This window comes from Eriocheir sinensis, chromosome 28 (assembly GCF_024679095.1).
Source record: "Eriocheir sinensis breed Jianghai 21 chromosome 28, ASM2467909v1, whole genome shotgun sequence".
NCBI classification, from domain to species: domain Eukaryota; kingdom Metazoa; phylum Arthropoda; class Malacostraca; order Decapoda; family Varunidae; genus Eriocheir; species Eriocheir sinensis.
The window spans coordinates 11,260,406-11,273,111 of NC_066536.1; the positions used below are offsets into that span (position 1 = coordinate 11,260,406).

The following is a 12,706-nucleotide window of genomic DNA, read 5'->3' on the forward strand; positions in this document are numbered from 1 at the left end:
AGAAGAGATGGTTCCATATTTTTAAACGGTACAAGAGATGGTTCCATATTTTTAAACGGGAGAAGAGATGGTTCCATATTTTTAAACGGGAGAAGAGATGGTTCCATATTTTTAAACGGTAGAAGAGATGGTTCCATATTTTTAAACGGTAGAAGAGATGGTTCCATATTTTTAAACGGTAGAAGAGATGGTTCCATATTTTTAAACGGTACAAGAGATGGTTCCATATTTTTAAACGGGAGAAGAGATGGTTCCATATTTTTAAACGGTAGAAGAGATGGTTCCATATTTTTAAACGGGAGAAGAGATGGTTCCATATTTTTAAACGGTACAAGAGATGGTTCCATATTTTTAAACGGTAGAAGAAATGGTTCCATATTTTTAAACGGTACAAGAGATGGTTCCATATTTTTAAACGGTAGAAGAAATGGTTCCATATTTTTAAACGGTACAAGAGATGGTTCCATATTTTTAAACGATAGAAGAAATGGTTCCATATTTTTAAACGGTAGAAGAAATGGGTCCATATTTTAAAACGGTACAAGAGATGGGTCCATATTTTTAAACAGTAGAAGAGATGGTTCCTTATTTTAAAACGGTAGAGGAGATGGGCCCATATTTTTAAACGTATCAGGCTTCCATTTCGACTAATTTCCAAGGCTACAGAGAGGATTAATCGGGTGTTCATGGGTGATTTTCTCCGTTCACGGTGCAGAATTTGTGTTGAACTCTTACTAGGATCACAAAACGGTTCATGAAAATCCCAGCAGCAACTTCCATAAGGGGCTTTTCAAACAGGCTTACTGAGGTGTCAATACGTTTAAAAATACGAGCTTAAGCAACATGAATAATGGATGAATGAGACTAACAAATAAATGATGGATGAGTAAACAGAAGAAACGGTAGAATAGATGGCTGGTGGATGAATAAATGTATGAGACGCCATGATTGAGTGATGGATGATACAACGGATGAAGAGTATATTAGGAGGATGCTTAGTGACAGGTGCGGTGGTAGTATGCAAGACAGACAGACAGGTGGGAAGGGGTGACAGGGGTGAAGAGGTGACAGCTAACGGGGGTGTGCCATGCAGGTAACCTTTGCTGAGGGACACCTGCGAAGGGCGGCGCGTACCTGGTAAGAGGAGGGTACGGGAGGGGAAGGGGGGAAGAAGTGTGGGGGCGAACAGGGGAGGTAAAGGTGAGAAGGTGAATAGAGGGGAGGGGAGGAGGAAGAGGAGGGAGAAGTGGATAAATAAGAGAAGGGTAGGAACGAGTGAAGGGAATGGGAGGGGAGGGGAGAGCATAGATAAACAAAAGAATGGGAAGGATAGGAGTGAAGGGAATGGGAGGGGAGGAGAGAACATAGGTAGAGGAGAAGGAGAAGAGCAGGAACGAATGGAGGGAATGGATGGGGAAGGGAGAACATGGATAAAAAGAAGAATGGAAAGAATACGAGTGAGTGGAGGGAATGGATGGGGAGGGGAGAACATTGCTAATTAGGAGAGGAAGGGAGGGAACGAAAGAGTAAGGGAGAGAATGAATAAATAAGAGGGGAAGGATCGGAAGGAGTGGAGGGAATGGGAAGGAAGGAAAGACCATGGATAAAGATTAGGAAAGGGACGAAACAAGTGGAGGAAAGGGGAGGGGAGCAAGGGTAGTGTAGTGACCAGAAGGGAAGGTAAGGGAGAGGAAGGGAGAGGGAGGGAGAAGTGGAGAGGTGAGGTGAAGGTGAGGAATGCATACTGTAGTTAGCAAGGATAGAGGAGGGAGGGAGGGAAGGCAAAATACTATGGAAGGAAAGAGAGAGAGATGGAGAGGCAGGTTATGGATGGGTTGTAAATCTTATACTTGTTAAAGGAGGAAGGGCAGGAGGGAGGGGGAGGGTTACCTGACAAAGGAGAGAGGTAGGGAGGGAAGGAGGAGGTGAAGGAAGGAAAGGAAGAACGGAGAGAAGTGGTGGGAAGGGAGAGAGAAGTGAAGATTAAGTTTTTTGGGTTTTTTTACAACAAAGGAGACAGCTCAAGGGCACAAAAAAAAGTAAACAATAATAAAATAAAAAAAAGCCCGCTACTCGTTGCAAGTGGAAGAGTGATATGATAAACGAAGAGCGGAAGAGCCTGCGAAGTGAAATGAGCGTGAGAAGAGTTGAGAGAGAGGAAGAGGAACAGGAAGAGAGGATTTAGGATCAGATGGAGGATTAGGATAAGACCGGAAAAGGGAAATGAAAGAGGAGAGAAGAGAGGAAGAGGGAAGAGAGGTAAGGGGATACAAGGAAATAAGATAAGGAGAGAAGAGGGAGGGGGATGAGGAGGGGGGATAAAAGGGATAAGAAGTGAAGTGAAGGGGAAGAAAAGGTAGGAAATTAAATCGCCTCACCTGTCTTGGCTTGGCAGGTGAGGCTGAGAGGAAAGATGACGGGGAAGAGAAGGTGGAGGAGGAAGGAGCGATGGAGAAAGGGAGATAGATTTGTGGTTTAGAGGGAAGGAGTGACGGAGGAAAAAGAAGAGAAGATGGGTGGTTTCGTAAGAGGGAAAGAGGGAAGAATGTAGGAAAAAAGACTTGGATAACTTTGTAGGCATAAGATTGTGAAGAGAATGAAGAGACAAGTGAAAGAGGTATAAGAGTGTGAAGAGAATGAAGAGAAAGGAATAAGTTATAAGATTGTTAAGAGAATGAAGACAAAGGAGTGAGTGAAAGAGTTATAAGATTGTGAAGAGAATGAAGAAACAGGAGTGAAAGAGGTATAAGATTGTGAAGAGAATGAAGAGAAAGAAATGAGGAAAAAATAGAAGACTGGTGGTTTTGTACAGGTATAAAGCGAAGAAGGAGAAGAGGAAGGCGTAGAGAGTGGAGGAGGGATCAAAGAAGCGGAAGAAGTGGAGAGAGAGAAAAAGAAGAAATGGATGACTTGGAAGGAATAATGCAGAAAGGAGAAAAGAATAGGTGAACAGAGGGAAGGAAAGAATATGGATGAAGTCGTTGGTATAAATATCGTAATAAAAGAGAGGGAGAAGGAAAAAACGAGGGATAAGGAAAAATATGGTTAGTTTAGCAAGTGAAACAGAATGAAAGAAAATTAAAGAGAGAAATGAAGGAAAAGTGGAAATATCTGGGTTAAGATGAATTTCTGATGAAGGAAAGAGGAAGGAAAAAAGGAAAAAACAAGATAATTAGTTTGATGGTAAAATGTAGTGAGGGAAGAAGAGGAAGGAGGAAAAGGGGAAAAAGGGGAGAAAGATTAATGCTCTCTATGGTATAATGCAGCGAAGGAGGAAGAAGCAGCGGAAGTAAATTAAGTCCAGGTGATGGAGAGGAGAGGGAGAGAAGAGAGGAAGAGGAAATATATGCAGGAGTAAGAACAGGAGATATAATAAAACTACATATAAAAGAACAAACACGAGAAGAAAAAAGGGGGTAAGAAGGAAGATTAAAAGAGGTAGCAGGAAGAAAAGGAAGGAAAATATAAAACTACACGCAGGAGTGGGAAGATAAAAAAAAAAAACTACACATAAAAGAACGAAATTTAATACGAGAAAGAAAAATGAAGCCAAATTAACAAAACAGGTGTCAGAAACGATATATAAAAAGCGAAATATATATATATAAAAAAAAAAAACGCGTGAAAGATGAAACGAAAGAGAGAAAAAAGTGTGGAGGCTTTTTTTTTTGCAGTACAGGAATCAACTCAAAGGGAAAAAAAAAAAAAACTCTAGGCACTGTTCCCGTAAAGAAAACAGAACGAGAGGCCAAAAAGTACAGGCAGAGAACAGGTAAGGGAAGTAATTAAACACCTGACCTCACCTGTCTTGGGGTGGCGGGTACAGGTGCGCGGTGCAGGCAGAAGGAGTAGCTGGGGGTGAAGCTGTACCTCTTGGGGCGTGAGCAGCACACCAGGAACATGGCCTCGCCCTGCCCCGCCCCATGCCACCACCAGGGGGCGTCACGGGGGGGTCACGAGGGGTCAGGGGTCACGTGAAGGGTATAGGGGTGGCACTCCCTCGCTCTCCCTCAAGTCACGAGTATTGGCACTGGCCGCTTTTTGTGTGGGACTCAGGTGATGTTCTTCCTTTTTGTTCTGGGGTCTGATTCTCTCCCTTCCGCTCCCTTTTACGGTTTGGGGTCACGTAAGGAGTTCACGAAGTTGAGGTCACGCAAGGGCGGCGTTCAGTGGCACTTATAAGGTCACAGTGCCAAAGAGAACGTGCCTTTTTTTCTATCGTTTTTGGGGAGACCGAGAACTTTTATATCTGGGCGTCACTTTGGGGGTAGAGGTCACCAAGATTAGGTCACGTTAGGGTATGGATTCGTGACAGACATAAGGTCACAGTGCCATAGATAAGGTACACACGTGGTGACAATGGGACCCACGGTAGGAGGAACACTCGATCACTGTGGCACCAAAGTATAATTATGGAACCCGAGGAAAGGTTATAAGTGCGGCCGCAGCGCCAATACCAAGAGTCAAATCAATACCACACCGCTGTTAGTAAGGAATCCGTACAGTGCCCAAACAGACAAGAGTATACTTATAGGATTACAAAGAATAGCATACAAAGACAAACTGCCAACATGGGTACACCGCAAGATTAGTGTCAAAAGGAAACGCACTCAGACTTGCAGTGTCACGAGGAATCGCAAACAACAGGATTACTCTGAAGACGGGTCGCGCCGCAGAGCTGGGGCGCGGTCGTCTCCTCCCCTTAATCCATCACTAACAGATAACAAAAGACAAGACAAAGGGTGGCACACAGGTTTTAGTACTCTCAAGAGGCTTTACAATGGGTCACGTGGGTAGTATTGAGAAGAAAAATGGGTGGTGAGGGTTATAGAAGAAAAATGGGTAGTGAGGGTTATAGAGAAGAATGGTAGTGAGGGTTATAGAGAAGAATGGGTAGTGAGGGTTATAGAGAAGAATGGGTAGTGAGGGTTATAGAGAAGAATGGGTAGTGAGGGTTATAGAGAAGAATGGGTAGTGAGGATTATAGAGAAGAATGGGTAGTGAGGGTTATAGAGAAGAATGGGTAGTGAGGGTTATAGAGAAGAATGGGTAGTGAGGGTTATAGAGAAGAATGGGTAGTGAGGGTTATAGAGAAGAATGGGTAGTGAGGGTTATAGAGAAGAATGGGTAGTGAGGGTTATAGAGAAGAATGGGTAGTGAGGGTTATAGAGAAGAATGGGTAGTGAGGGTTATAGAGAAGAATGGGTAGTGAGGGTTATAGAGAAGAAGAATGGGTAGTGAGGGTTATAGAGAAGAAGAATGGGTTGTGAGGGTAATGCTGAGAAGAAAATGGGTTACAGTAAAATAAAGAAAAAAGAGAGCACTGCCTTGCATGATCACACTCAGCTCACGAATAAAAACATGACTAACTTGGGGGCATCTTTTACTACTCTTTACAGGGGGAGGATTTTTTCAAGCTTTACTTAACACCATTTTTATTCAGTCCTTGCTCTGCTTCACTCATTATAAAAAGTCAATGCCAGCCAAGACCCGCCTTATCAAACATAGTCACGAAGCCAGGAACGAACCTAACAACGTGAGGTCACAGTGCCAATACCGAGAGATCATCAAGAAGGCCAACGGTATATACACAAGGTCACCGAGATCATTATAAAGTAAACTCATAGTGCCGTATTTTTAAACATTTCCTCACCCGGGCACAAACACTTAACTAGACTTTCGTAGGAGTTGTGGGCATTTCATTTTTTCTTTACAGCAAAGGAGACGGCTCAAGGGCAACAAAAAGAGTGCAGAGAGGAAAAAAGAGCCCGCTACTCACCTCTCCCATAATAGACATAAGTAAAGAGAGGGTAGTTTTATGACCCTGGTGATAGTCTGGCCCTTCTTCTGTACCATGAACCTAAAACAAACACTCCTTGGAAAGACATAAGTAAAGAGAGGGTAGATTTATGACCCTGGTGATAGTCTGGCCCTTCTTCTGTACCATGAACCTAAAACAAACACTCCTTGGAAAGACATAAGGAAAGAGAGGGTAGTTTTATGGCCCTGGTGATAGTCTGACCCTTCTTCTGTACCATGAACCTAAAACAAACACTCCTCGGAAAGACATAAGGAAAGAGAGGGTAGTTTTATGACCCTGGTGATAGTCTGACCCTTCTTCTGTACCATGAACCTAAAACAAACACTCCTTGGAAAGACATAAGTAAAGAGGGGGTAGTTTTATGACCCTGGTGATAGTCTGGCCCTTCTTCTGTACCATGAACCTAAAACAAACACTCCTTGGAACCGGCCTTTGGAAATAGTTAATGTAAGAAGTGGAAGTATCTGGCAATATCGACCATAGTGCCACACCTACACGAGTAAAGAGAGGATGAGTCACAGGGAGCTAATGACAGGAAGATGAATAAGCAGGAGTGCCAAGGATGAGTGTAATTATAATAGTCTAACGTGAAGGAGTGCCAGGGGGTAGGATAGGGAGCGGAGGTATCCTGAGTAAGGTGAAGAAGTTGAGTAAATGAGTTGAGTAAATGAGGATGTGAGTCAGTGAAAGAAAGAGAGATAAGAGAGAGAAGGAAAAAAACAAACGGACGGATGACGACACAATAAGAGGACTGAATAAATGAGAATGTAAATGAAGGAGAGAGAGGAAGGAAAACGCGACGGTTGGGGAATGAGTAAAAGAGGAGGCGAGTACCTGAAGGAGAGAAAGAGAGGAGAGAAAGGAAAAGGACACGGAAGGATAATAAAACAAAATGATGATATGTGAGGAAGGCTAATTGAGGAAATAAGGGATAATAAGAAAAACAAAAACAAAGAATGAATGAAGGAGGGAGATAACAGGGGAGAGGAAGGAAGAAGGAAGTAAGGGACGAAAGATGAGTGATGAACAAAAAAAGAGGAAACAATGGAGGGAGGGAGGAAGAGAAGAATGGATAATAAGACGAAAGGAAGGCGGAAGTAAGGAAGGAGAATGAAGGACGAAAGGAAGGAAGAAAAACGGGACTGTGAGGAACAACAAGAGGAGGAAAATGGAGGAAAGAAAGGATAAAAGGAATAATGAGAAGAAAGGAAGAAGTGAAGGAAGGAGAATGACGGATAAAAGAAAGGGAGGGAGAAAAGAAGGAACGAGAAACAAAAAGGAGGAAAAATGGAGGAAGGGAGAGAAGAAGGGATAAGGAGGGACGAAAGGGAAGTGAGGAATGAGGACAGAAGGAAGGAGGAGAATGAAGGGAAGAAGGGAGAGAAGAAGGAGAGACGAAAGGGAGGAGTGAGGAATGGAGACGAAAAGAAGGGAGTGAATGAGGAACAAAAGGGAGACGGAAAATGAAGGGATAAAGGGAGAAAAGAAGGAATGATGAGACGAAAGGGAGTAAGGGAGGGAGAGTGGGGGGACGAAAGAAGGAGGAAGGGAGGAGGAAAGAGGTTTATGTCGTGTCAGGAACAAGTCTAAGTTGAAAGAGGATTGAAAAGTGACGCGAGGCAATGTTGTATGGGTTAGCGTGTCACGTTGAGAGAGAGAGAGAGAGAGAGAGAGAGAGAGAGAGAGAGAGAGAGAGAGAGACGGTCCCATGGTAACAGCTAGTAGTGACCGTCTCTCTCTCTCTCTCGAGTCACGTTAGCGGCGGTGTTGTAACTTTTATTTTTATAGTTAATGCTGAGATGTGGTGGTGGTGGTGGTGATAGTGGTGGTGGTGGTGATATTAAGAAAGTGAAGGTGATGAAGGTGGTGACACGCGACTCCTGGTAGCACACACACACACACACACACACACGACGAGATTCACCTTCAACCTCATCTTTTTTTTCCTTCTCCTCTTCCGCCTTATCGTCTCTCCTTCATTCTCCTGCACTCCATCTTCTTATTTATTAGTATTGTATTTATTTATGAAACACCAGACACACACACACTCTCTCTCTCTTTTTTTATATTATTTTACATCAGATTCTTACATAGTGCATTTTAACTCTCTCTCTCTCTCTCTCTCTCTCACACACACACACACACACACACACACACACACACACACACACACACACACGCAGCCTCAGCACAATACTACATTTTTTTACTCCCTGTGAAGCCAATTCTCTCTCTCGAAGTAAAAGCTGAAAATACCTTTTTTTTATTCATATCTCTCTCGTACCACATCCACACACACAATAACATCCGCTTCCGGTGGGTGAGTATGACGGGAATGATGATGGTGGTGGAGGTGATGAGGATGGTGATGATAGCAGTGAGAGTAATAATGGCGGTGATTATTATGGTGATGATGATGATGATGATGATGATGATGGTGGAGGTGGTGAGGATGGTGATGATAGCAGTGAGAGTAATAATAGCGGTGATTATAATGGTGGTGATGATGATGATGATGATGATGATGATGATGATGATGGTGGAGGTGGTGAGGATGGTGATGATAGCAGTGAGAGTAATAATAGCGGTGATTATAATGGTGGTGATGATGATGATGATGATGATGATGATGATGATGGTGGAGGTGGTGAGGATGGTGATGATAGCAGTGAGAGTAATAATAGCGGTGATTATAATGGTGGTGATGATGATGATGATGATGATGATGATGATGATGATGGTGGAGGTGGTGAGGATGGTGATGATAGCAGTGAGAGTAATAATAGCGGTGATTATAATGGTGGTGATGATGATGATGAGTGATAATGATGGTAGTTCCTTACTCCCTCACGCACTCCCTCCACACCTTCCTCAAATTCACCTTCACACCACACAAGTACGAGAGTGAAGGTGTGTGTGTGACAGGCATATATACACAGACTCACGTACACAGTGTTATATACGTACACACCTATAATTACATATGATAACGTAATCGCATAAACGCTCAGGTATGAATGCACGTGTATATATAAGAGGTGTGCATGACTAATTAATGCACAGGTATATAATAGAATGGGCAGAAACAGGTACACACGAAAGCAACGCGTGTGTATTATAGTGATACGCACACGAGACAAGTGGAAGAAAAAACATGCGTACACACGAAAATAATTAAACGCACATGTATAAATTAATGTATGCGGCACTATACACAAATAAACGTAGATATAAACGTATAACCACAGGTATAGACGCACACTGACACAAGGGACCGGCTATCACACCCACACAAAAGCGGTGGAAAGACTGGATCAGAATGGACACGACCGCACACACACACACACACACACACACACACACACACACACACACACACAATGAATAGAAAAAAAAATACTATCACCACCACCACCAGGCATCACACACACATTATCTCATGCACGGCCCCTAATTTGTATGGCCGCTCCACCCATGCCCCGCCCCTCCCCCTTCACCCCACCCCTCCCCCCTGACATCCCCAACACCCTTCCTGCATGATGACCTGTTTTGTGACGCATGATCGCTTGATGCTGAGTCACGGGGAAGTCACGTTACTTATTCTCTCTCTCTCTTTCTTCCTGTCCACATTAATTGAGGAAGCTAAGTGCAGATGACCACTAACGAGAGAGAGAGAGAGAGAGAGAGAGAGAGAGAGAGAGAGAGAGAGAGAGAGAGAGAGAGAGAGACGTGGAGCATTTAGTCCTTTCAATTATTGACAATCTAAGGCTAATGGATCTATGGTGTGTGTGTGTGTGTGTGTGTGTGTGTGTGTGTGTGTGTGTGTGTGTACGCCTCGGCACACAAATAAACAAAATACACAAACTCGCTACTCTTCTAAACGGAATTTTATACAGCCTTCAGCGTTTGAGGCGTAGTTCTCTGTATACTGTATTAACGTTCATTGCGTCCATATGTGTTCGATAGGACTGTATGGATATGTTTTTCGATCAAATAAGTATAGAAAACCCTGTGTACATATGATAGTAGTAGTAGTAGTAGTAGTAGTAGTAGTAGTAGTAGTAGATGTTTACGGTGTTGCATGCGATAAGGCTCAGTATTTCCTCATACGATAAAGGCTCAGTATTTCCTTAAAAGTACTGTTCTTGCACTACACACCCTGTTATTATATCACTGGCAAGCATTATCATTATTACTGGTAGCGCATTCACTAGATCTTATTGCTGGTTCTTGTTTCCACGCACTCAACACCCACTAAGTATACACACACACACACACACACACACACACACACACACACACACAGGCACGCAACGTCACCACTTCCGAGACAACACACCTGAGTCACTTGTCTAATCAGCACCACCACCACCACCATCACCACCACACCCACCACCACCACCACCACCATAACAAAAGCACCCAACCCCCTACCCCCTAACACCCTCTCCTGAACAAGACATAATAAGCTTTTTTAGGCAATGTATTTTCTTTCCTTTTCTCATTTTTGTTTTGTTTTAATATCTGAGGCTGATGCTGAGAAATAGAGATGACGAAAAGGGTAAATAGGAGGTAGAGGTGGAGGAGGGGAGTTGGAAAAAGGAATGGAGGGAAAGAGGAGGAATAAAAACATATGGAGGAAAACGTGTGAGGAATCGTAATGGTGGTGGTGGTGGTGGTGGAGATGAGGTGAAAGGAAGCCGGAGGGATGGGTGATGCTGCTGGAGGTGGTGGTGGTGGTGGTGGTGGTGATAATGGTGGAGGTGGTGATAGTGGTGATGGTGGTGGAGTAGAAAAACGGGTGTGGGTGAGGAAGATAAAAAGTGGCATTACTGTGGAACGAAAGGTTAGGGATAGTGGAGTTGGTGGATGGCGGTGGTGGTGGTGGTGGTGGCGGTGGAGTAGGAATGTGGGTGAAGAGGAAAAAGGTGCCATTAGTGGGGGACGAACGGTGAGGGATACTGACATTGGTAGAGAGATGGTGGTGATGATTGTGGTGGTGGTGGTGGTGGACAGGGGTAGTAATGTAGGTGGTGGACAGAAGCAGTTGTGGTGGTGGTGGTGGTAGTAGGTGGTGGTGGTGGTAGTATGTGGTGGTGGTGGTGGACAGGGGTAGTAATGTAGGTGGTGGACAGAAGCAGTTGTGGTGGTGGTGGTGGTAGTAGGTGGTGGTGGTGGTAGTATGTGGTGGTGGTGGTGGATAGACAGGTGTGGTGGTGGAGGTGGTGGCGGTGGACAGGGTTAGTAGTGTAGATAGTGGACAGAAACAGTAGCGGTGGTGGTGGTAGTAGGTGGTGGTGGTGGTAGAGGTGTGGTGGTGGAGGTGGTGGTGGTGGTGATAGAGGGTGGACAGACAGATGTGGAGGAGGAAGAGGAAGTAGTTATGGTGGCGGTGGAGGTGGAAGATGAACAGACGAGTGTGGTAATGGTGATGATGGAGGCGGTGGTGGTGGTGGTGGTGGTGGAGGTGGTGGAAGGTGGACAGAGGCGTGGTGGAGGCATAGTAATAACCGTGACTACACCGGCACAACCCATAGGCCGCCCTCCTCTTCCTCCTCCTCCTCCTCCTCTTCCTGTACACCTCAAGGACACACACACACACACATACACACACACGCGCGCACATAATCCCAAGCGTGTGCGTAAATACACTATCCGCACACCACCTTCGCTTCCCGCCGGCACAGATACACGCACATAAGAATAATAATAAACACGTACACACGCACGCACGGACGACGGGGATTGACGCACACGCACGCACACGCTCCCTGCCGCGCGAGGGGAGGGCGTAGAGTGTGGCGTGGTGCCGGGAAGAAGCGAGGAGGAGGAGGAGGAGGAGGGGAGAGTGAGCCCAAGGGAGGGAGGAAAAGAGGGGAAAGAGAGGGACAGGGAGGGACAAGGAGAGAGAGAGAGAGAGAGAGAGGGGAGAGAGTGAGGGGAGAGAGAGAGTGAGGGGAGAGAGAGGGGAGAGAGAGAGCCAGCCAATGCCGTCTCGACCACCACCACCACGCCCATACCAGTAACTCTGCGCCTATGACCTCTCTCTCTCTCTCTCCCAGTAGGCTTGTTTCCACATTGCGTTGCAGATTGTTTTAATGTCTTGAGATAACTCCTTCTCCTCCTCTTCCTCCTCCTCCTCCTCCTTTTCTTCTTCCTGGTCTTCCTCTTCGTCCCCCTCCTTTTTCGTTTCACCTTCCCCTTTTCATACCTCTCCGACCCCCATTTTCTTCTTATATAAGGAAAGTTACCCCCCCCCCCCTCTCTCTCTCTCTCTCTCATCTTGCTGCCCCGCCCTACTGTTTCCCATCCTTCCTCGGTACTCTCTCCCTCCCTCCTCCCTTCCTTCCTTCCTTCCCTCCAGCCATCAAACATGTCTTCTCTTCCTTCCTTCTTCCCTCTAACTCTCCCTCTTTCCTTTCCTTTCTTCCCGGTATACTTGAGCGCTCTAAGGAAATGTTGTTCTTTTGTTTTCTTGGTAGGACTGGGTAGTGACTGGCTGACTGACTGGTTGTGCGTTTGGAGAGTTTGGTGACCGGATGACCGATTTTAATAATGATGATGATGATTAGTGTTATTCTCAGTATTAATGAACACAGCAAAGAGCAATCAACTAATTATCACCCTTATGATCAAACTCTCCTAATGCCCAGTAAATTAACTTTGCCATCACGCCCCACACGCTAATTAGTATCATTACCAAAGCTCGTCCACAAAGGAAGGTGTTAAGCCAGGGAGTTTTATGACATTTTTTTTTTTTTTTTTTTTACGCATTTGGGAGATAGGAAGTCTGGGGGGATATGGAGGTCGGAGAATTTGGGAGGGGGAGAGGGGTGTTGATAGGGGAGTTGGGGAGGCATGGACATGGAAAAAGTTCGGGGAAGG

At 45.0% G+C, this 12,706-nt stretch overlaps 1 long non-coding RNA gene across 7 annotated transcripts in view; it reads right to left on the bottom strand.

Annotated features, from left to right (window-relative positions):
* LOC127004506 (uncharacterized) overlaps positions 1-12,706 on the bottom strand; it is a 66,202-nt gene that overhangs the window by 31,894 nt on the left and 21,602 nt on the right. For 3 of the 7 annotated variants that reach the window (XR_007757860.1, XR_007757863.1, XR_007757859.1), the window contains exon 3: positions 3,804-4,259. The exons of 3 other annotated variants lie outside the window; for them this stretch is intronic. This is a non-coding gene — a long non-coding RNA (uncharacterized LOC127004506). Of the gene's footprint in view, positions 1-3,803; positions 4,260-4,610; positions 4,714-12,706 lie in introns of all 7 variants that reach the window. One more of the 7 variants, XR_007757861.1, reaches the window with a different exon arrangement.